Here is a 25,326-nt window from a genome sequence, read left to right on the forward strand (position 1 = left end):
AAACGCCCAGAATGGTGCACATTCTGGCGTTTAACGCCCAATGCTCTACCCTTTTGGGCGTTAAACGCCCAACCAGGCACCCTGGCTGGCGTTTAAACGCCAGTCTGTCCTTCTTCACTGGGCGTTTTGAACGCCCAGCTTTTTCTGTATAATACCTCTGCTGCATGTACTGAATCTTCAGTTCCCTGTATTATTGACTTGAAAATAGGACCAAGATCAAATAAACAATGCATGCAAAACACCAAACTTAAAATAAGACACTAGACTCAAACAAGAAACATAAAATATTTTTGGTTTTTTATGATTTTGTAATTTTTTTGGATTTTTCGAAAATTAAGTGGAAGAAGAAAATAAAGGTATCAAAATTCTTAATGAGAATTTCAGGAATCATGCAATGTTAGTCTAAAGCTTCAGTCTAAAGGAATTAGACATGAATAGCCAAGCTTCAGCAGGACACTGCATTCAAGAGCTAAATTGATGAGAATCAATCAGCTTTGGTGATGATAAGAACATCACCTTGAAATACTAGAATTCATTTTTAAGAACTCTGAAAAATACCTAATCTAAGCAACAAGATGAACCGTCAGTTGTCCATACTCAAAACAATCCCCGGCAACGGCGCCAAAAACTTGGTGCACGAAATTGTGATCATCAATGGCGCCATCAACATGGTACGCTCATTGCAATCTCAACTCTTTGTCACAACTCCGCACAACTAACCAGCAAGTGCACTGGGTCGTCCAAGTAATAAACCTTACGCGAGTAAGGGTCGATCCCACGGAGATTGTTGGTATGAAGCAAGCTATGGTCACCTTGTAAATCTTAGTCAGGCAGACTCAAATGGTTATGGATGATATATGAATAAAACATAAAGATAAAGATAGAGATACTTATGTATTCCATTGGTGAGAATTTCAGATAAGCGAATGGAGATGCTTTGTCCCTTCCGTCTCTCTGCTTTCCTACTGTCTTCATCCAATCCTTCTTACTCCTTTCCATGGCAAGCTTATGCAAGGGTTTCACCGTTGTCAGTGGATACCTCCCATCCTCTCAGTGGAAATGTTCAACGCACCCTGTCACGGCACGGCTATCCAACTGTCGGTTCTCGATCATGTCGGAATAGAATCCAGTGATTCTTTTGCGTCTATCACTAACGCCCCACAATCGCGAGTTTGAAGCACGTCACAGTCATTCAATCATTGAATCCTACTCAGAATACCACAGACAAGGTTAGACCTTCTGGATTCTCTTGAATGCCGCCATCAGTTCTAGCCTATACCACGAAGACTCTGATCTCACGGAATGGCTGGCTCGGTTGTCAGGCGAGCGCTCAGTTGTCAGGCGATCAACCATGCGTCGTGTATCAGGAATCCAAGAGATATTCACCCAATCTAAAGTAGAACGGAGGTGGTTGTCAGTCACACGTTCATAGGTGAGAATGATGATGAGTGTCACGGATCATCACATTCATCAAGTTGAAGAACAAGTGATATCTTGGAACAAGAACAAGCGAAATTGAATAGAAGAACAATAGTAATTGCACTAATACTCGAGGTACAGCAGAGCTCCACACCTTGATCTATGGTGTGTAGAAACTCCACCGTTGAAAATACATAAGAACAAGGTCTAGGCATGGCCGTGAGGCCAGCCTCCCAAAGAGGGTTCAATCATCAAAGCATGATCAAAAGATGAAAATACAATAGTAAAAGGTCCTATTTATAGGAAACTAGTAGCTTAAGAATTACAAAGATAAGTAAATGACATAAAAATCCACTTCCGGGCCCACTTGGTGTGTGCTTGGGCTGAGCATTGAAGCATTTTCGTGTAGAGACTCTTCTTGGAGTTAAACGCCAGCTTTTATGCCAGTTTGGGCGTTTAACTCCCATTTTGGTGCCAGTTCCGGCGTTTAACGCTGGGAAATCTGAGGGTGACTTTGAACGCCGGTTTGGGCCATAAAATCTTGGGCAAAGTATGAACTATCATATATTGCTGGAAAGCCCAGGATGTCTACTTTCCAACGCCGTTGAGAGCGCGCCAATTGGGCTTCTGTAACTCCAGAAAATCTACTTCGAGTGCAGGGAGGTCAGAATCCAACAGCATCTGCAGTCCTTTTCAGTCTCTGAATCAGATTTTTGCTCAGGTCCCTCAATTTCAGCCAGAAAATACCTGAAATCACAGAAAAACACACAAACTCATAGTAAAGTCCAGAAAAGTGAATTTTAACTAAAAATTAATAAAAATATACTAAGAACTAACTAAATCATACTAGAAACATACTAAAAACAATGCCAAAAAGCGTACAAATTATCCGCTCATCACATCACTTAAAACAAAATCATCAAAACTAATTGGGTAGTTGGCCCAATAAAATTAATGTTTGTCATCATCAATTATGTTAGTTAATTTCTTAACTCAACACATACAAAAATAATTACAAAACCTACCCCTTTGAATAAAACTCTAACTAACAAGGCAAGGGAAAAATAAATTTTAACAACTCAACTCATAAGCATAATCTTCTATGCTCATGTTGCTCCGCACTAAACTTTCGCACTGGTAGCTGAAAAGGATGGAACTAGGGGGTAAGAACTGGAGAGTTCTTAGTAAGGTTGGGGTGTATGGTTATGTTCATTGTATTATCATAGCTAACAACAACGAGTAGAAGAATACATTTAGACTTAACAAATAAAGAACACAGAAAGCAAACAATCATATAGCACACCCACAATCACAGGAAACACACTCACAAACAAATATGTTCAAACAAGTATGATGCATATCTGTCCTATGACTAATGAGCTCATTTGTTAGTTATATAGCCAAACCCAATATGTTCGGTAGCTAACCCAGACACTGTCCCTCTGTTGTGTATTAATATCATTAGAGCGATTATGTGTCATGTCACCAATAGAGGGATTATGTGCCCTGTCACCATTAGAGGGAATAGGTGCCCAGTCACCCTTATAACTAGAGAGAAAACACAGACATGCTTATCATCAATCATCTTCATTTATCATATTCATTTAATTTCATAATTCGAACTCAAATTTTATCATTCTTCTTCCTCATCTCTTTTCCAGAGCAAGTGGACAACACCATTGTCTCATACTCGGTGTCTCTTCCTCAAATAAGTCAAATTCGAAAAATAAATCTTTTCTTAATAAATCAAATTCAAACATAATACTCTTTTCGATAAAACTCAAAATATAAATATTTCTTTAATAATTCAAAATCAACTAATATAATTCTTTAAGCTTTTAGAAATTCATTTTGATCCCCAAACTTTTTAAAAACTACACTTTAATCACTAAACTTCTAAAAGTTCTATTTTAACTCACAAACTTTCTTTTATTTAACTACCATCCCAAAACTCTTTCTTAATTATATTTTGGCCACCAAATAGTAAAAACATGAGGGTTTTGTATTTTTTAAAGAACCAAATCAAACTCATCAAAAGTTCATCAAAATTACTTGATTTTTAACTAGTTTTTCAACGGTTTCGGTAACTGATTTTTCACAACTTTTAATTTAATCTCGCGACCATCAAACTTCATAAAATTTATCTCGAAATACCACATCACAACAGTCCCAAAATAATCAAAACACCCCAGCTGGTTGTTCATACATAGCTAAACCAAAATTTTAAGTAAACAATAATAATTCAACAGAAATTCAATATAAAATTAATCAAACTCAAATAATAATCAATCAAACCAACATTCACTTATCAAATTCATATTTAATTATTATAAAATTATCAAACCTTACCTACATGCAGAAATCATAGCAACAAAACTTCAAAAAAGGTTTCTGAACGAGAAATTGAAGAAGAAAATATCAAAATCGGCTACTCCACCTCCGGGGCTCTCTCGGCCGAACTTTGCATGGAGGGACAGTAGCTCCACCATCAATTTCTCCCAAATAAAAGTGATGTCAACGTGAAGAGGAGGAAGATATGAACACTTTGATCGGATTAGATTTTTTATTGGAGTTACGGATCACAAAAAATTAAAGTCGGAAGCTCAGAGGTTTCACGGTTTCTCTCTCTCTCTCCCACGGTCTCTCTTTCTTTATTTTCTTTCAATTTTGGTTCAGTTCCAAGAGAGAAAAATGAAAATTAGGTAGTGATGATTAATGATAATGGTGGCGAGGTGTCATAAGGGGGTTGGGTGTCACTTCCTTAAGCTGCGGAGTCCGCAATTCAAGTTATAAATATCCTAAACAGATAATTATAAAAACTGAATATATTAAAACACAATTAATAATATATATGAGTTACTAATATAAATGGAATTAGTAAAACAAAGATAAAAGATATACGATGAAGCATTAGCAAAGTTAGGTTCATCGAAGAGTATCGATACTTACTCATATCCGCAGCTATCGCGCTCGATAATAATATTATTAACTAAACTTTATTTTTAACTTAAAAATATCAATTACTCAAATTAAAATATACATATAATTTTTATTACTTATAAATTAGTAGAATTATAGTTTTAATTATGTAAAATATTTTATCATAACAATATATATATATATATATATATATATATATATAAGAATATAAATTTAATTGAATTCAAATAGTTATAAAATTAATTTAATTACTTATAATACAATAATTTCTAAAAATAAGGAACTCCAGTTTATAAAATAAATTATAATTTATTTATATTTAGATTTTTAAAAATGTGGGTCATTACAGAATGCTTAGTTGACATTAATTAGCGAAAAAATTTTCTGAATCTAACTCGTCGCAAGTTTTTCGCTAATATGATTGCAAATCTATCACATTTTCTAGAAAATCTATAGCTAATCTTTGAAAACTCTTAATCAAATTTATAGGAATTTTGTCGTTAAACCAAAGCTATTCTAAATGAGAAAGCAAAGTTATAAAGTAGTCGCTAATTTGCTAGAAAATAATATGTAGTCAATTAATTGTAATACTATCACAAATGTCATCGCAAATTCTTTTTAAACTAATAACAAATCGATAGGTATCTCACAAATGTTTCAATCGCAATGAAGTCTTTAATTTGTCACCACTATCAACCGCGAGTATGTCGCTATATTAAAATAAACCTCATTATTTTTCTATTTTAGTCATTGAACTAAAAAAAATTATATCACATACAAAATAAATTAGTTCATCAAAATTATATATGTTTAAAAAAGTCCAAACTATGCTTCAAGAAATTAAGTATTGAAACTTAACCTGATAATAACCAAGCCTTTGGGCTTGATCAAATGCCTACTATATCTTTTCAACAGCTCTAAATAACATGACTTAATTAGTAAACTAACAAAGAAAAATGCTCACTTAAAATATCATGCAAAAGTAAGTATTCACTCACTTCTTTAGAGATGTTTCAATCTCGCTACACAAATATGTTCTTTCTTCTATAAAATTCATTATACATTACACATCTCAGTTCCTCATTGCACATTAAAAATTTTAAAAAATAAAAACTACAAACAACATATAAGACTTCATCAATTCCACCTTCAGTTTCACCAATATTGTCACTTATACTGTGATCAAACTGCAAAAATATCACAGAAAAATAACATCAGTAAATAACAACACATCAGTGAATCAAAATAAAAAACAGAACAATAATAAATTATTTAATCAACAATAAATTAAACGCAAAAAATAGCAACCATCAAAACAGCAGTGAAGATAAAAAAAAATCAAAAACAAAAAATAATAGAACCAATAAATTAAAATCAATAACTAACAAATTCAAAATAAAAATAACAGTAGAAGAAGCCAACAGTGAAGAACGAAAAATTAAAAATCAACAACAAAAAATTAGCAACAACAAAGAACAATAAATTAAGAATAGAAAATCAAGAACAAACAGTAACAAGAAGCCAAGAACAACAAAATAAATAACAGTGAAGAACAATAAACGATAGCAAGAATAGAGAAAATCAAGAACAGAACAAAATCAATTGTCTTGAATTAATTAATTAATTGATTGATTAATCAATAAAGACCCAATAATTATGCTAAAGTCAAAATCAAATGAAATCACTATACCCCTAATAATAATCAAGCTAAGTAAGTTAAAAAATAGCTAATTTCCATTTGAAATTACATACCTTGCTACATCGCGGGCAAATAGAATTTCTGGAGTCTGCCTTGTCTCTAGAGTCATCTTAACGAGATTAAGGAATAGCTCTGTAGGTTTACCCTAGGATAACTTGCTTATTTCCTTAGGTTTTTCTATTGCCAAAGAAATATTAAAGATAAGAGCACAACAAGGATAACTTACTTTATAACCAGGATGCTTATCCAATTTAAGGAAAGCATAATAGCCTCGAACTCTTTTTCGGTAGGCACAAGTATTCTTATCTTTCTGTTATCATCATATATCTGAAACAATTCAACCGAAATTCTGTTCATCTGTTCAATATTGAAGTGAGCATGAAAACTTTCAGAAAATCCTTCTTCTTTTGTGTATTCACATAATTTATGCATTGCAATGATGTGTAATTTGATCTGAAACTACAAAAATCAACAATCTCATGAGTTTTAAACTTTTAACCATTACTAGATATTGTTCTTACAAACATCACAAAGTAGATGTAGGTTCTTGAGAAAAGGCATCAGAACCTTCAGAAAATTATTTTACAAACAAATAAATATGAAACTATTGTATCTATAAGTATCCACAATATAAATTTGTATTGGGAATTAATCAATATAGCATATAAGGAACTTGCATAAAAATTAAAATAGATATAATTTCCACTTCAATCAGAGAAAAATCAGGTTTTATTATACTTTTGTTAAAAATAAAAAAGTACCATCTGTTCAAGCATAGTAATAGCCCCTTGATAGAAAATGTGTTGCATTCTCATATCCATTCTAATTGCTCTTATCATATTCCACAAGAATTTATATGCACCAAAAAACCTCTCAACATAGGGCTTATCTAGCAGAGAAAGTAGATAATCAATTGTCCTCTGTAGTATGGGCATTAGTCGAATCAAGCTTGCTTTCCTTTCTGTTATCCTAGTGTACTGCCGTGAAACATGATAAGTGTTACTAATGAGAAGTGATAATAGTATTTATGAAAAAAAAAGTAAAGTTTACTATTAGTAAAATGATAATTACCTTAAATGCAAGAAGTCTGTTGATTACATTTCTATCCCTATCCAAGCGTTCATACTGGTCAAAATTCCCTTGCCTTTCATGCTCTCACCTCTCAGACTCTAAAATACATAAATCTCAAGTATTTCTATGCAAATATCAAGTTTTTTATGCAATAAATTTGTTTAGACTTTAGACATATCTTTGAGTATATATACATATGAGACAAGGAAAGGAGTTAAATTTGTGTCAAGCATACCTGCAATACACGCAGAATTCATAGAACCAGCCAAATAAATAAATAAATAAAACTAATTTGAATTGAATCATCTAATTGTTCTGATTTCTTTGTATTTTACAGAACATTGACAACCAATCTGAAAATTATGCACAAATCTTCCATAACCACCAAATTGCCAGATGCACAAATGGATAATCTTAAGTTATAACTTGTTTTACAGAGCTAAGATACTGAACTAAGAAAGTAAGGAATTATTCACAAGTAAAAAAAGCCATTCTTATCCACTGCCACTAAACATTCAAAAGGAAATAATGAGTATATGAAAGAAAAGGTTAAATAATTGAGATCAAGAATGGAAAAAACAAGCACCTGTGTGATTTGTCCCACATGCCACTTTGACAATTATTTTTTCAAATAGAGAAGTAATTGCCCGAGGATGTGGCTGGGGTTCATACACCAATTTTACATAGTTGTCCTTGGAATTATACTGCAAGTAAATGCAAAATATGTAAAGCTTTCTATTCTTTGTTGCACCTTTCGTGCAAAAACATTTACTAGGATAAGCAGAAGCTATGGGGGGATGATAACAATAAGATTTTAACTTTTTAGTAGAGAAAAGCAAAAGTTTAACATTAAATGCTATGTTGCAAGTGTATGGTTGTCAGTCACCAGAAAGATGTGATACAAAAATTGATTGTAATTTGAGCCTTATATATTGCATACCATTGGCAGAACAAACAGAAGTATTCAACCACTTGATAAAACCAAAGAAACGAGCATACTTTATTATTTGTTCAATGTCCAAGATGTTCATACTATGGAAGTCTTGGGAAATAAAACAAGGAAATATTTGAAATGGGCGTCCGAAAAATGAGCAAAAAAGGAGAATCATCAAGTATGCTAGTACAAAATAAATAAAAAGGATGCAATCTTCATGAAACCATACAATATAGAAGATCCTTCAACAACAGATGACAACCAAATAGTGAATCACCATACAATGTAGTATGCACTGTGTAACACCCTACCATACAGAGTCTTATGCTTAAGTCATAATTCAGAGATGGCAAGGTATTACGACCTCTAAAATAAAAATTTAGTACGTATAGTAGTATGAATGATTGATTATAACTAGGAGCCTTTGTAGAAAAAGGGGTAAACAAAAATCGCAACTCGAAAGCGCAACACTCCGATCGATAACGTAACGAACAAGGATAACCAACGCGAGATTATATATATACAAAGGAGTGTCAAAAACAGGAATATCAAGACTCAAGATCCGGCTGCGAAGATAACCGGTTCGAGCATAGCAATATATACATATGATAAAATAAAGAAAACCCCAAAGGAAACCCAAAGGGACACAAATACATAAACCTATTCTCCAAAAATCTCCCATAAAAGGAGTCATCATAGTTTGTATTATTTAATGGAGATAAAAGTATCTAAGCAAAACATATAAACTAAACAGAGTCCCCAAGAACAAGGAATCTTCGCGAATCTAGAAGTCTCCAGCATGCTTCAGCGGGAAACCTCACGTCCTGCATCTGAAAACCACAAAATCCGCATGGGTGAGAACCAGAGGTCCCCAGCATGGTAACAGCTTCCACATATATAATACATAATAATAGAGGAAAGCCAAAGGCAATCCTAGAACTTCCTCCAGATAATATCAGAGCTTATAAACAAGCTAAACCATATAAGGGCATCTGACTAAAGATTCTTCAATCTAACTAATACTTCCCTTTCCAATTCTTTCAAACCTCCCAACCACCAGCAGGAGTATATTATAGCAAACACAGTTATATCAGACAAAGAATATACAAATAGGAGCAGTTAAGACATTTAGACAATTAACAAGTAATATGCAGTCAAATAGGCAATCTCAAACAATTCACATAGTATGCATATGATGAATGCCTGTCCCTAGTGGCCGATGATATCATCTTGTCGGTTATAGAGCCAACCCGACAAGTCCTGGTCGCTAACCATTGGACTGTCCCTCTGTCGCGCATCCCCAACTCGAGTTATACTCGTTATAAACTTGATCATAAACATGATCCATATCCATCACCCTCACTGGTGAATATTTCGGGGGCGAGCTCATCCGGGTCTTTCACAGTGCCCGGCCACACTTACGACATAGGGTCACCAGAGTATCAAGTCTCAACCTGGAGCACGTGGTGGCTAGCCACTGCTACTACCCAAGGAAACTCGTATCTCAGATAGTGGAAGTGCAATTCACAATTATCAATAATTCAGCATCAACATGCATGAATTCTCATCCATGGATCAACATCCATATCAGCCATCCGGCTCACGGTTCAGTCCAGAACCAGCCAATATTCATAGCATTCACAGCTATTCCGGCTCACGGTTAAATCCATAACCAGCCAATATTCATAGCATACACAGCTATTCCGGCTCACGGTTAAATCCATAACCAGCCATTTCATTAACAATTATAGCCTTTCGGCCCATGGCATAACAAGCACTTCCACCACCATCCTCCGCATCTCACATAATCATCTTGATCCTCATTGATCATTCATTTTTCCCTTGCTTCACTCGCAAGTTACCTCATTCACTAGCCCCTTTTTAATAGCTAGGCATGTCATAATGATTTAAGACATAAATGGTGAGATCGGAGGCTTAGAAGTATGAGATTTGGCTTTTAAAACTCAAAAATCAACTTTGGGATGAAAACAGGGCCGCGCGTACGCGCACTCCACGCGCACGCGTGGATGGCCTCAATAAACTCATCGACGCGCAAGCGTCATGCACGCTAACGCGTGGATTCCAAAATTTGCCAATCGACGCGCACGCGTCAACCACGCGTACGCGTGGGTGTTCTCATGCCCCAGGCACAACACTGGCACAGTTCTGGCATAACTCTCTGGAAAATGGCTGGGCATTGGGTGCAGCACAATCGGCGCGCCCGCGCACATCACGCATACGCGTGGATGGCACTTTTTCGGAAGATCGGCGCGCACGCGCCAGGTGCGCCCACGCGCAAGGGGTCATTCTGCTAAAAATTTTCTAAGTTAAAAGCTGCAAAATTCACAGATTTAAACCATAATCTTCCAACGGACATAACTTCCTCATTTTAAATCGTTTTTCACCCGTTCTTCGAATGGCATGGACATCCCGGATCCAATTTCATTTCTAAACAGATTTGGTACAAAACGGAGATCCGTAGTCCAAGTTATGTCCCGTCAAAGTATGCCCAAAAACCATATTTTCATACAAAACCACAATATGCCATTTTCAAAACAAGCCATTTTCAACTCTTTTCAAATCAATCAAAACATGCCATTTTCATCCCTTTTCTTTGAAATCAATCAAAATGTATCAAATTCAACATCAAGCCTCCTCAACTCACACATTGACACATTACCACAATATACAAAATCACTATCTCATCATTTTAGCCCACTCCACCCAAGTGGCTCAAACTCAAACATATTGACATATCATATACTCTCCCTCATGCCAATTCTCAACAACACCAATTCCAATAAATCATTATTGTACACAATCAACATCATACTCACCATCAACATGGTTCAACCCACAATTCAACCATAACCAATCATCAAGCATATATCACAACATGCATATTTCTCATACATCATACCTCCAAGGCATCAATAATCATTATCACATATATGACCACATCATATATCTCAATCATTCAACAACATCAACCATTCAATGCCTATCTTAGGGCCTCTAACCTAAGTATTTCCTACCACATTACATATTAGATACGGGAAACCGAAACCATACCTTAGCCGATTTTCCCAAGCTCCCCCGGAGCACTTCCAAACCACTTATCCACAAGCTCTCAAGGCCTCAACACCTCCAAGAACAGATTTTTCACCACCAAACCCTTTCCAAGCTTTTCAAAGTCACCAATTCAAGCTCCAATATCCACACATACACAACCTAAGCCACAACCATCATACCCATACACAACATCTCAAAACCCAAACATCATAAAACCACAAATCACACTAGGGTTGAGAATCTTACCACACCCAAGGTCCAAGGAGACAAGATTAACCTTCTCCTTCAAGAGAGTTGGGTCCTATAACATCAAAGAACCCAAAATCTCAACATTTTACCCATGAAACTCGAAAATAAGGGCTGAAATTTCGAACAGAAACTTATGGCTTACCTCAAGATTGATTATATGGGTTTTGTAGAGCTCTTCGCGATGAACGCGTGGCCGCAAACGGAGCGGCAATCGGAGCTCTAGATCAAAAGTTATGGTGGTTTGAAGATCAAGTGAGAGAAAGAACTTGAGAGAGAGTTCTTCCCTCCATGGCCTCCATTTCAGCGTGTTTAGTGTCTCAAATGAGGAGAGAGAGTGCTGAAAAGTAGGGTTTTGGTTTAGTTATGTTGGGCCAAGGGCCCACTTTGAGTCCGGTTGGCCCGGTTTGGCCCGTTCGGTCTAATCTTGGTCCGAATTCTATAAAATTGGTACCAAAATTCTCGTCTCAGTCCCCTCTATCACATTTAGCCATAAAAATCACATTTTAGGCTTTCTAGAATAAATTCTCATTTATGGGTTAATTAGCCGTTAATTAACCGGGTTTTACACACTGTTGTCGGAGAGTTACTGTGGCATGTGTGGAATCGTAGAGGACGACGACGTGCTACTGGCCTATTACCGTGTGGAGCCTTACCGGGTAGGACGATGAAGACAGAGAGGCGCTACGAAGAAGGGAGAGGAAGATGATCTTATGCACAAGTTGTATTTCTATCTCATTAAAGGAAAAATGAGTTTTATATAAATGAAAGTGTTAAAATTATAAATGGATGAAGTTGGTTCAGTAGGTAAGGATCTTATGCACAAGTTGAAGGTCCTTGGTTCAACTCGCATCTTACACAATCCACAAGCAAACATGTTCCTCGTCCAACCCTACCCATAGCGGATTGGGTTAGTGGTGCACGAAATTGCAATAACACTTTTGCAATCCCGCACAACTAACCAGCAAGTGCACTGGGTCGTCCAAGTAATACCTTGTGTGAGCAAGGGTCGATCCCACGGAGATTGTCGGCTTGAAGCAAGCTATGGTTATCTTGTAAATCTTAGTCAGGAGATCAGAAATTATCAGGATTGATTGTAAAAAGCAAAAGAACATGAAATGGTTACTTGTTTTGCAGTAATGGAAAATAGGTTGGGGTTTTGGAGATGCTCCATCTTCTGAATTTCTGCTTTCCTACTGTCTTCTTCATCAAACACGCAAGTCTCCTTCCATGGCAAGCTCGTGTAGGGTTTCACCGTTGTCAATGGCTACCTCCCATCCTCGCAGTGAAAGCTAATGCACGCACTCTGTCACAGTACTGCCAATCACCGGTTTGGTTCCCTCCCCTACCGGAATAGAATCCCTCTTTTGCGTCTGTCACTAACGCCCAGTAGGTTACAGGTTTGAAGCACGTCACAGTCATTCAATCATTGAATCCTACTCAGAATACCACAGACAAGGTTTAGACCTTCCGGATTCTCTTGAATGCTGCCATCAGGTCCTGCCTATACCACGAAGATTCCGATTAAAGAACCCAAGAGATAACTACTCAATCTAAGATAGAACAGAGGTGGTTGTCAGGCACGTGTTCATAGTTGAGAATGATGATGATTGTCACGGATCATCACATTCATCCGGATTAAGAACAAGTGTTATCTTAGAATGGAAGCAAGCATGATTGAATAAGAAACAGTAGTAATTGCATTAATCCATCAAGACACAGCAGAGCTCCTCACCCCCAACCATGGGGTTTAGAGGCTCATACTGTGGAAAGAAACGTGTACAAAATGTTATGGGGTCATAAGGTGTGGATACAATGTCAAAAGATCCTATAAGTAGTAAACTAGTGTCCTAAGGTTTACAGAAATGAGTAAATGACAGAAAAATCCACTTCCGGGCCCACTTGGTGTGTGCTTGGGCTGAGCAATGAAGGAATTTCGTGTAGAGACCTTTTCTGGAGTTAAACGCCAGCTTTCATGCCAGTTTGGGCGTTTAACTCCAATTTTTATGCCAGTTCCGGCGTTTAACGCTGGAATTTCTGTAGGTGACTTTGAGCGCCGGTTTGGGCCATCAAATCTTGGGCAAAGTATGGACTATTATATATTGCTGGAAAGCCCAGGATGTCTACTTTCCAATGCCGTTGAGAGAGCGCCAATTGGGTTTCTGTAGCTCCAGAAAATCCACTTCGAGTGCAGGGAGGTCAGAATCCAACAGCATCTGCAGTCCTTTTCAGTCTCTGGATCAGATTTTTGCTCAGGACCCTCAATTTCAGTCAGAAAATACCTGAAATCAGAGAAAAACATACAAACTCATAGTAAAGTCCAGAAAAGTGAATTTTAATTAAAAACTAATAAAAATATACTAAAAACTAACTAAAAGATACTAAAAACAATGCCAAAAAGCATACAAATTATCCGCTCATCACAACACCAAACTTAAATTGTTGCTTGTCCCCAAGCAACTGAAAATCAAAATAGGATAAAAAGAAGAGAATATACTATAGACTCCAAAATATCAAAGAAACATAGCTCCAATTAGATGAGCGGGACTAGTGGCTTTTTGCCTCCGAACAGTTTTGGCATCTCACTCTATCCTTTGAAGTTCAGAATGATTGGCATCTATAAGAACTCAGAACTCAGATAGTGTTATTGATTCTCCTAGTTAAGTATATTGATTCTTGAACATAGCCTGTGTATGAGTCTTGGCTGTGGCCCAAAGCACTCTGTCTTCCAGTATTACCACCGGATACATACATGCCACAGACACATAATTGGGTGAACCTTTTTAGATTGTGACTCAGCTTTGCTAAAGTCCCCAATTAGAGGTGTCCAGGGTTCTTAAGCACACTCTTTTTGCTTTGGATCACCACTTTATTTCTTTCTTTTTCTTTTCTTCTCTTTTTTTTTTCTTTTTTTTTCGAAATTTTTTTTTTTTTTTTGCTTTTCTTGCTTCAAGAATCAATTTGATGATTTTTCAGATCCTCAATAACAGTTCTCTTTCTCCTCATTCTTTCAAGAGCCAACAATTTTAACATTCTTAAAACAACAAATTCAAAAGACATATGCACTGTTCAAGCATTCATTCAGAAAACAAAAAGTATTGTCACCACATCAAACTAATTCAACTAGTTTCAGAGATAAATTTCGAAATCCTGTACTTCTTGTTCTTTTGTGATTAAAGCATTTTTCTTTTAAGAGAGGTGATGGATTCATAGGACATTCATAGCTTTAAGGCATAAACTTAAATTTTATTAATTATGAACTAAGAACATGACTTAAATATAGATATAAGATGAGACTAAAAATAAAAATAGAAAATAAGACAAGGAAAACGAAAAAAAAATAGGCTCCTAATGATAGAGGTTTTCACAGAGTTAGGACTCAACAACCTTGATTTTGAGAAGTGGATGCTCCCTCAGCTTGAGAGGAGAGCTTTTGGCGCTTCATCTCTTGGATTTCACGCCCCTGCTTCTCTTGCTCCTTCCATTGACTTCTTGGTGATTGGATGTTCAATGGGTATGAATTCATCTGCTTCCATCTTCACCCCAGCCTCTTTACAAAGTAAGGAGATCAAGCTTGGATAAGCCAATTTGGTTACAGTGGAATTCCTATTTGCAATTGTGTAGATCTCACAGGCAATCAGATGATGAACCTCCACTTCTTTTCCAAGCATAATGCAATGAATCATCACTGCTCTCTTGATGGTGACCTCAGAACGGTTGCTAGTGGGCAATATGGAACGCCCAATAAAGTCTAGCCAACCTCTTGCAATTGGTTTGAGGTCTCCCCTCTTGAGTTGGTTTGGGACACCCTTAGAATTGGTTATCCACTTAGTTCCAGGGAGGCATATGTCCTCTAGAACCTGATCCAGCCCCTTATCTACTCTCACCATCCTCCTATTAAAGGAATCAGGATCATCTTGCAGTTGAGGCAACTTGAATATTTCTCTTATTTTATCCAGATGGAAGTATATAACTTTCCCTCTGACCATGGTTCTATGGGTATGGTAGGCAGTTCCAGTCATTCTCTGCTTATCTGTTAGCCACAGATTTGAGTAGAATTCCTGAACCATGTTCCTTCCAACCTTTGTCTCAGGATTGGTTAGAACTTCCCATCCTCTGTTTCGAATTTGCTCTTGGATCCCCGGATATTCAAGATCAAATTTAACTTCCGGGATCACTGACCTCAGACCCATTATTTTATGATAATGGTCTTCATGTTCTTTGGTTAAGAACTTCTCTTCATTCCAAAGATTCTTTGGATTATTCTCTTTCTTGCCTCTTAAATTGGTTGGTTTTCCCTTAGGAGCCATGATATTGATGAATCTTGGCTTAGTGATCACGGAAAAGCACACCAAACTTAGAGGTTTGCTTGTCCTCAAGCAAAAGGAAAGAGAGAAGAGAGGGGGAGGAAGAGAAAATTCGAATGGTGTGGGCAAAAGGGGGTTCCAAACGTGAATTTATAAGGGAGGGGAGAAGAGATTTCGAAAAAAATAAAAATTTGAAAGGAGATTTGAGAAGATATGAAAAGAAATTGAGAAAAGGGTGAGTTTTTGAAGAAGATTTGGGATTAATTTGAAATAGATTTGAAGAATGGTTTTTGATTTGTGAAGATTTGAAAGTGAATAATGAAAGGTTGAAGTGCATTTATGTAGAGGAGTATGGTTAAAAAGAGGAAAGTTTGAAAAAAAATTGAGTTGGAAACAAAAATGTGGTCCCCCCACCTTTCTGGCGTTAAACGCCCAGAATGGCACCCATTCTGGCGTTTAACGCCCATTTGCTACCCTTTTTGGGCGTTTAACGCCCAGCCAGGTGCCCTGGCTGGCGTTAAACGCCAGAAATCCTTTATCACTGGGCGTTTTTCCAAAACGCCCAAGATGCTGCACACCTGGCGTTAAACGCCCAGAATGGTGCCCATTCTGGCGTTTAACGCCCAAAATGCCCCTTACTGGCGTTTTTTCGCCAGTAAGCTCATTTTCTCTGCTTTTTGAGCTGAATCCTTCTGTAACTCTGTGAATTCCTTCATTTTTGATACTTGCCTTTGTAAGAACAATTCATACAACCTTCTAATGACTGGGTTGCCTCCTAGCAAGTGCTTCTTTACTGTCTTTAGCTGGACTTTCACTGAGAATCACTCAAGTCTCAGTTTTGAGCATTCCTGCTCAAAATTTCCTTCAAGATAGTGCTTGATTCTCTGTCCATTAACAATGAACTTCTTGTCAGAATCAATATCCTGAAGCTCAACATATCCATATGGTGATACTCCTGTAATCACATACGGACCCCTCCACCGGGATTTGAGTTTTCCTGGAAACAATTTGAGCCTGGAGTTGAAGAGCAGAACTTTTTGTCCTGGCTCAAAGACTCTGGTTGACAATCTCTTGTCATGCCACTTCTTTGCCTTTTCCTTATAAATTTTTGCATTTTCAAAGGCATTGAGTCTGAACTCCTCTAGCTCATTTAGCTGGAGCAGTCTTTTCTCACCAGCTAACTGTGCATCCATGTTTAGGAATCTGGTTGCCCAGTAGGCTTTGTGTTCCAGTTCCACAGGCAAATGACAGGCCTTCCCATACACCAATTGGTATGGAGAGGTTCCTATAGGAGTCTTGAATGCTGTTCTGTATGCCCACAGAGCATCATCCAAGCTCTTTGCCCAATCCTTTCTTCGGGCTATCACAGTCCGTTCTAGGATTCTTTTTAGCTCTCTGTTAGAGACTTCAGCTTGCCCATTTGTCTGTGGATGATACGGAGTTGCCACTTTATGGCTGATTCCATATCTAACCATAGCAGAGTATAGCTGTTTATTGCAGAAATGAGTGCCCCCATCACTGATTAGTACTCTGGGAACGCCAAACCTGCTGAAAATGTTTTTCTGGAGGAATTTCAGTACAGTCTTGGTATCATTAGTGGGTGTAGCAATTGCTTCTACCCACTTAGATACATAGTCTACTGCCACCAGAATGTAAGTGTTTGAGTATGATGGTGGGAATGGTCCCATGAAATCAATTCCCCATACATCAAACAATTCTATCTCTAATATTCCTTGTTGAGGCATGGCATATCCGTGAGGCAGGTTACCAGCTCTTTGGCAACTGTCACAGTTACGCACAAACTCTCGGGAATCTTTATAGAGAGTAGGCCAGTAGAAGCCGCACTGGAGAACTTTAGTGGCTGTTCGCTCACCTCCAAAATGTCCTCCATAATGTGATCCATGGCAGTGCCATAGGATCTTTTGTGCTTCTTCTCTGGGTACACACCTGCGGATCACTCCGTCAGCACATCTCTTAAAGAGATATGGTTCATCCCAAAGGTAGTACTTGGCATCTGAAATTAGTTTCTTTCTCTGCACATTGCTGTACTCCTTGGGTATGAACCTTACAGCTTTGTAATTTGCAATGTCTGCAAACCATGGAGCTTCCTGAATGGCAAAGAGTTGCTCATCTGGGAAAGTCTCAGAGATCTCAGTAGAAGGGAGGGACGCCCCAGCTACTGGTTCTATCCGGGACAAATGATCAGCCACTTGGTTCTCTGTCCCTTTTCTGTCTCTTATTTCTATATCAAACTCTTGCAGAAGCAACACCCATCTTATAAGCCTGGGTTTTGAATCCTGCTTTGTGAGTAAGTATTTAAGAGCAGCATGGTCAGTGTACACAATCACCTTTGATCCCACTAAGTAGGATCTAAACTTGTCAATGGCATAGACCACTGCAAGTAATTCTTTTTCTGTGGTTGTGTAATTCTTCTGTGCATCATTTAGAACACGGCTAGCATAATAAATGACATGCAGAAGTTTGTTATGCCTCTGTCCCAACACTGCACCAATGGCATGATCACTGGCATCACACATTAATTCAAATGGTAATGCCCAATCTGGTGCAGAGATGACTGGTGCTGTGACCAGTTTAGCTTTCAGGGTCTCAAATGCCTGCAAACACTGTGTGTCAAACACAAATGGCGTGTCAGCAGCTAGCAGGTTACTCAGAGGTTTAGCAATTTTCGAAAAATCCTTAATAAACCTTCTGTAGAATCCTGCATGCCCAAGAAAGCTTCTGATTGCCTTAACATTGGCAGGTGGTGGTAATTTTTCAATTACCTCTACCTTTGCCTTATCCACCTCTATTCCCTTGCTTGAAATTTTGTGCCCAAGGACAATTCCTTCAGTCACCATAAAGTGACATTTCTCCCAGTTTAAAACCAGGTTAGTCTCTTGGCATCTTTTCAGGACAAGTGATAGGTGGTTAAGACAGGAGCTGAATGAGTCTCCATATACTGAAAAGTCATCCATGAAGACTTCCAGAAATTTCTCTACCATATCTGAGAAGATAGAGAGCATGCACCTCTGAAAGGTTGCAGGTGCATTGCATAGACCAAAAGGCATTCTCCTATAGGCAAACACGCCAGAAGGGCATGTGAATGCTGTTTTCTCTTGGTCCTGAGGATCTACTGCAATTTGGTTGTAGCCTGAATAGCCATCCAAAAAGCAGTAGTAGTCATGACCAGCTAGTCTTTCTAGCATTTGGTCTATGAATGGTAAAGGAAAATGATCCTTTCTGGTAGCTGTATTGAGTCTTCTGTAGTCAATACACATGTGCCACCCTGTGACTGTTCTTGTAGGAACCAGTTCATTTTTTTCATTATGAACCACTGTCATGCCTCCCTTTTTGGGAACAACTTGGACAGGGCTCACCCAGGGGCTATCAGAAATAGGATAAATAATCCCAGCCTCTAGTAATTTAGTGACCTCTTTCTGCACCACCTCCTTCATGGCAGGATTTAGCCTCCTCTGTGGTTGAACCACTGGTTTGGCATTATCCTCCAATAGGATCTTGTGCATGCATCTAGCTGGGCTAATGCCCTTGAGATCACTGATGGACCACCCAAGAGCTGTCTTGTGTGTCCTTAGCACTTTAATCAGTGCTTCCTCTTCCTGTGGATTTAAAGCTGAGCTTATAATCACTGGAAAAGTGTCACCCTCTCCCAGAAATGCATATTTCAGGGATGATGGTAGTGGTTTGAGTTCAGGCTTAGGAGGCTTATCCTCTTCCTGAAGAATTTTCGAAAATTCCTTTGCCTCCTCTGGCTCTTCCTGATCAGTTTGAGCATCCTTGAAGATGTCCTCAAGCTCTGATTCTAGGCTTTCAGCCATATTGATCTCTTCTACCAGAGAGTCAATAATGTCAGCGTCCATACAGTCCTCTGGTGTGTCTGGATGCTGCATAGCTTTTACAGCATTCAACTTGAACTCATCCTCATTGACTCTCAGGGTTACTTCCCCTTTTTGTACATCAATGAGAGTTCGTCCAGTTGCTAGGAAGGGTCTTCCCAGAATGAGAGTTGCACTCTTGTGCTCCTCCATTTCCAGCACCACAAAGTCAGTTGGAAAGGCAAATGGCCCAACCTTGACAATCATGTCCTCTATTATGCCTGATGGGTGTTTAATGGAGCCATCAGCAAGTTGGAGGCATATCCTGGTTGGTTTGACTTCTCCAATCAACCCAAGCTTTCTGATAGTGGATGCAGGTATTAGATTGATGCTTGCTCCAAGATCACATAAAGCTATCTTGGTGCAAGTGCCTTCTAATGTGCATGGTATCAGGAAGCTTCCAGGATCTTAAAGCTTTTCTGGTAAGCTTTTTAGAATGACTGCACTGCATTCTTCAGTGAGAAACACTTTTTCAGTTTCTCTCCAATCCTTCTTATGACTTAAGATTTCCTTCATGAACTTAGCATAAGAAGGTATTTGCTCAAGTGCCTCTGCAAAAGGAATCTTTATTTCAAGAGTCCTTAAATAATCTGCAAAGCGGGCAAATTGCTTATCCTGTTCCGCCTTGCGGAGTTTCTGAGGATAAGGCATCTTGGCTTGATATTCTTCAACCTTAGATGCTGCAGGTTTATTCCTTACAGAAGTGGTTGAAGAAGCCTTGTTAGAGGGATTACTGTCAGCACTCTCAGGTGTCTGATTTTCCCTTGGCGTTTGGACGCCAGGAATGGGTGGAAAATGGGCGTTTAACACCAACTTTTCCCCCTTTTCTGGCGTTTGAACGCCAGAAGTGGGCAAGGAATGGGTGTTTAACGCCAGCTTTCCTCCCCTTTCTGGCGTTTGAACGCCAATATTCCTCTCTGGGCTCTTACTGTCCTCAGAGGGATTTTGAACAGTGGGTTGGTTGTCCTCTGTCAATTGTTCCTTGTTTGGCTTTTTGCTCTTTTGAGCAGTGTTATTCAAGGTCTTCCCACTCCTCAATTGAACTTCTTGACACTCCTCTGTTATCTGTTTAGATATTTGCTGTTTTGCTTGATGTAACTGTAGTTCTATGCTCTTATTAGCAACTTTAGTTTCATGGAGCATCTCTTTAAATTCTGCTAACTGTTCTGTCATCAGGAGTAGTTGTTGATTAAGCTCCATTATCTGTTCTTGAGGATTAGAGTCAGTGACTGCTGTCATGACTTCCTCTTCTGGAGAGAACTCATTGCTAGAGTACAGATATTGGTTTCTAGCAACAGTGTCTATAAGCTCTTGAGCTTCTTCAATTGTCTTCCTCATGTGTATAGATCCACCAGCTGAGTGGTCTAAAGACATCTGAGCTTTTTCTGTAAGCCCATAGTAGAAAATGTCTAACTGGACCCACTCTGAAAACATTTCAGAGGGACATTTCCTTAGCATACCTCTATACCTCTCCCAGGCATTATAAAGGGATTCATTATCCTCTTGTTTAAAGCCTTGGATGTCCAGCCTTAGCTGTGTCATCCTTTTTGGAGGGTAAAAATGATTCAGGAATTTGTCTGATAACTGTTTCCAGGTCTTTATGCTTGCTGTAGGTTGGTTATTTAACCACCTTTTAGCTTGATCTTTTACAGCAAATGGAAACAGTAATAGTCTGTAGACATCCTGATCTACCTCTTTATCATGTACTGTGTCAGCAATTTGTAAGAACTGTGCCAGAAACTCAGTAGGCTCTTCCTGTGGAAGACCGGAATACTGGCAATTTTGCTGCACTATGATAATGAGTTGAGGGTTTAGCTCAAAGCTGCTTGCTTTGATGGGAGGTATACAGATGCTACTCCCATATGCAGCTGTAATGGGGTTAGCATAAGACCCCAGAGTCCTCTTGGACTGATTAATTCCACTTAAGTCCATAATGGACAAAAGGGAAATGAGAATAATTGCAAAGAGATAAATTTTGTTTATTTTTTTTTTGAAATAACCGAAAAAAATAAAATAAAATAAAGGAAAATTAAAATGAAAATTCGAAAATCAAAAGAGAATAAGATCAAAGTAAATTGAGAACTGAATCAATTAGTAAAAAAAAAAGATTTTGAAAACAGCAATTAAAAAGATATGATTGAAAAATTTTTATGAAAAAGATTTGATTCTTAAAAAGAGGAAAGAGAAAAACACAAAAAGACACCAAACTTAAAATTTTAGAAAATCAAACACTAATTTTTTCGAAAATTTTTAAGAGAAAAACACAGAGAGGACACCAAACTTAGAATTTTTATGAATCAAAAAGGGACTAAGAACATGCAAAAATCGAAATTTAAAAGAAAAACAAAAGCATGCAATTGACACCAAACTTAGAATATGAAACTAGACTCAACTAAAAGACTCTAAACCAACAAAAAGAAAACAGTCCTAATCTAAGCAACAAGATAAGCCGTCAGTTGTCCAAACTCGAACAATCCCCGGCAACGGCGCCAAAAACTTGGTGCACGAAATTGCAATAACACTTTTGCAATCCCGCACAACTAACCAGCAAGTGCACTGGGTCGTCCAAGTAATACCTTGTGTGAGCAAGGGTCGATCCCACGGAGATTGTCGGCTTGAAGCAAGCTATGGTTATCTTGTAAATCTTAGTCAGGAGATCAGAAATTATCAGGATTGATTGTAAAAAGCAAAAGAACATGAAATGGTTACTTGTTTTGCAGTAATGGAAAATAGGTTGGGGTTTTGGAGATGCTCCATCTTCTGAATTTCTGCTTTCCTACTGTCTTCTTCATCAAACACGCAAGTCTCCTTCCATGGCAAGCTCGTGTAGGGTTTCACCGTTGTCAATGGCTACCTCCCATCCTCGCAGTGAAAGCTAATGCACGCACTCTGTCACAGTACTGCCAATCACCGATTTGGTTCCCTCCCCTACCGGAATAGAATCCCTCTTTTGCGTCTGTCACTAACGCCCAGTAGGTTACAGGTTTGAAGCACGTCACAGTCATTCAATCATTGAATCCTACTCAGAATATCACAGACAAGGTTTAGACCTTCCGGATTCTCTTGAATGCTGCCATCAGGTCCTGCCTATACCACGAAGATTCCGATTAAAGAACCCAAGAGATAACTACTCAATCTAAGATAGAACAGAGGTGGTTGTCAGGCACGTGTTCATAGTTGAGAATGATGATGATTGTCACGGATCATCACATTCATCCGGATTAAGAACAAGTGTTATCTTAGAATGGAAGCAAGCATGATTGAATAAGAAACAGTAGTAATTGCATTAATCCATCAAGACACAGCAGAGCTCCTCACCCCCAACCATGGGGTTTAGAGGCTCATACTGTGGAAAGAAACGTGTACAAAATGTTATGGGGTCATAAGGTGCGGATACAATGTCAAAAGATCCTATAAGTAGTAAACTAGTGTCCTAAGGTTTACAGAAATGAGTAAATGACAGAAAAATCCACTTCCGGGCCCACTTGGTGTGTGCTTGGGCTGAGCAATGAAGGAATTTCGTGTAGAGACCTTTTCTGGAGTTAAACGCCAGCTTTCATGCCAGTTTGGGTGTTTAACTCCAATTTTTATGCCAGTTCCGGCGTTTAACGCTGGAATTTCTGTAGGTGACTTTGAGCGCCGGTTTGGGCCATCAAATCTTGGGCAAAGTATGGACTATTATATATTGCTGGAAAGCCCAGGATGTCTACTTTCCAATGCCGTTGAGAGCGCGCCAATTGGGCTTCTGTAGCTCCAGAAAATCCACTTTGAGTGCAGAGAGGTCAGAATCCAACAGCATCTGCAGTCCTTTTCAGTCTCTGGATCAGATTTTTGCTCAGGACCCTCAATTTCAGTCAGAAAATACCTGAAATCACAGAAAAACACACAAACTCATAGTAAAGTCCAGAAAAGTGAATTTTAATTAAAAACTAATAAAAATATACTAAAAACTAACTAAAAGATACTAAAAACATACTAAAAACAATGCCAAAAAGCATACAAATTATCCGCTCATCAGTTAGCAACGCTACACAATCGGATTGGGTCGGATTGGATAGCTGCGGATAGTGTAAACCCCGATTAATTAGTAGATAATTAGTCAATAAATTAATTTTTAATAAGGAGGATTAGAAATGCGAATATTATATCAAATTAGGATAGAGCTCATCGAAACAAGAATTTTGACACAAATTTTAAAGAAAACGGTCCAAAATTGGACCGAACGGGCCGAACCGGTTAAACCGGGCCCAAACCGGACCGTGGGCCCAACCGGACCAGCTTTTAAAAAGGACCCACGTCCTCATCTTCCCCATTTCAGCAACGTTGAAGTTGCAGGGGAAAGGAGAGAAAGGAATCCCGTAACCCTTACGGTGAACTCCGAACGCCGTATCTCTTCCGTCCGAGTTCCGATCGCCGCACTGTTTGTGGCCACGCGACCACCGCATCGAGCTCTACGTTTCTACCGAAACAATTTCATAGGTAACTTGTTTTTTAATTCTCAGCCTCTTCTTCCCCAATTTTTGAGAATTTGAGTGGAGGTATTGAATTTCTTTAATTTTTGATGTTTTAGGATCCAATTAGCTTGAGGAAAACGTTCACTCTTGCTTATGTGAAGCTTGGGTAAGGTGAGGATATGATAATTCTATTTTAATTTCATTGAATTTGAGCTTTGAGTATTAAATTGGATATATGTGTGTTATAAATGTGTATTAGGTTGTGAATAAATAATTGGAGCTTGAAATTGTGAATACTGGAACTTGGAGGAAGCGGATTAATTGAGTTTTGAGGGGCTGCCTTGATTTTAAATAATTTGCTTTGGTCGTTACGTGAAAATCGGCCAAGGTATGGTTTAGGTTTCTTGCATTTAATATATAATGTTCTGTGAAAACTTAGGCTAGATGACCATAGGATAAGTTGGAATGCAGGTGTATGTTTAATGTTTAGTAATTTGTCGATGAATATAATTGGTTGAAGTTTATTGGATAATTAGTTATTAATTTTGGATGGTGAATGTTGTTATGTTAATTTGGAGAGAATTATAGTTGAATGTTATTGTTGATGAACATGGTTGGTTTGGTGCTTGTTGATTAATTAATGATTCGGTGAATTATTGATTTGAGGTATTGTGTGTTAAAAGCCTAGGATTTGTGAACTATGACTCTTAGTTGAATTTTGGTTGTTGGATTTGAATATTGTATGAGTTTAATTGTTGATCTAAGGTAGATTTTTTGTGGAGATTGTTATGATAATGAGGAAGGGTATGTTGAATTGAAAAGAAAACAGGTTTGGACCCGAAAAGGGTGGCAAAGTCCGAGTTTTAAAGGAGATGCTGCCGAAATTTTATAAAAATTAGAGATTTTGTTTATATGATTATTTAAAAAGATTTAGATTCAAAGGTTATATGGTTTGTTTTAGAGTTATTAAGAAAATGAGTATGTTTTAAGTTTGATTCATTTAGAAAAGAATGAGTTATGTTTTGAATTGGAACTATTGATGGACAGAATGGGAGGTGTGATAATGAAGGATAAGGATTGAATATGATTGATGTATGATGATGAATGAAATGCGATTGAGAATGATGTTAAAGTTGATGAATTATAATTGAATTATTTATATGGCTTATGAATTTGAATAATCTGAGATACAAGATTCCCTGGATTAAGTGCCGTGACTTGCCACCACGTGTACCAGGTTGAAAACTCGATACTCTGTTGACCCTATGACGTAAGTGTGTGACCGGGCACT

This window comes from Arachis stenosperma, chromosome 6, assembly GCF_014773155.1.
Source record: "Arachis stenosperma cultivar V10309 chromosome 6, arast.V10309.gnm1.PFL2, whole genome shotgun sequence".
In the NCBI taxonomy this organism is placed as follows: domain Eukaryota; kingdom Viridiplantae; phylum Streptophyta; class Magnoliopsida; order Fabales; family Fabaceae; genus Arachis; species Arachis stenosperma.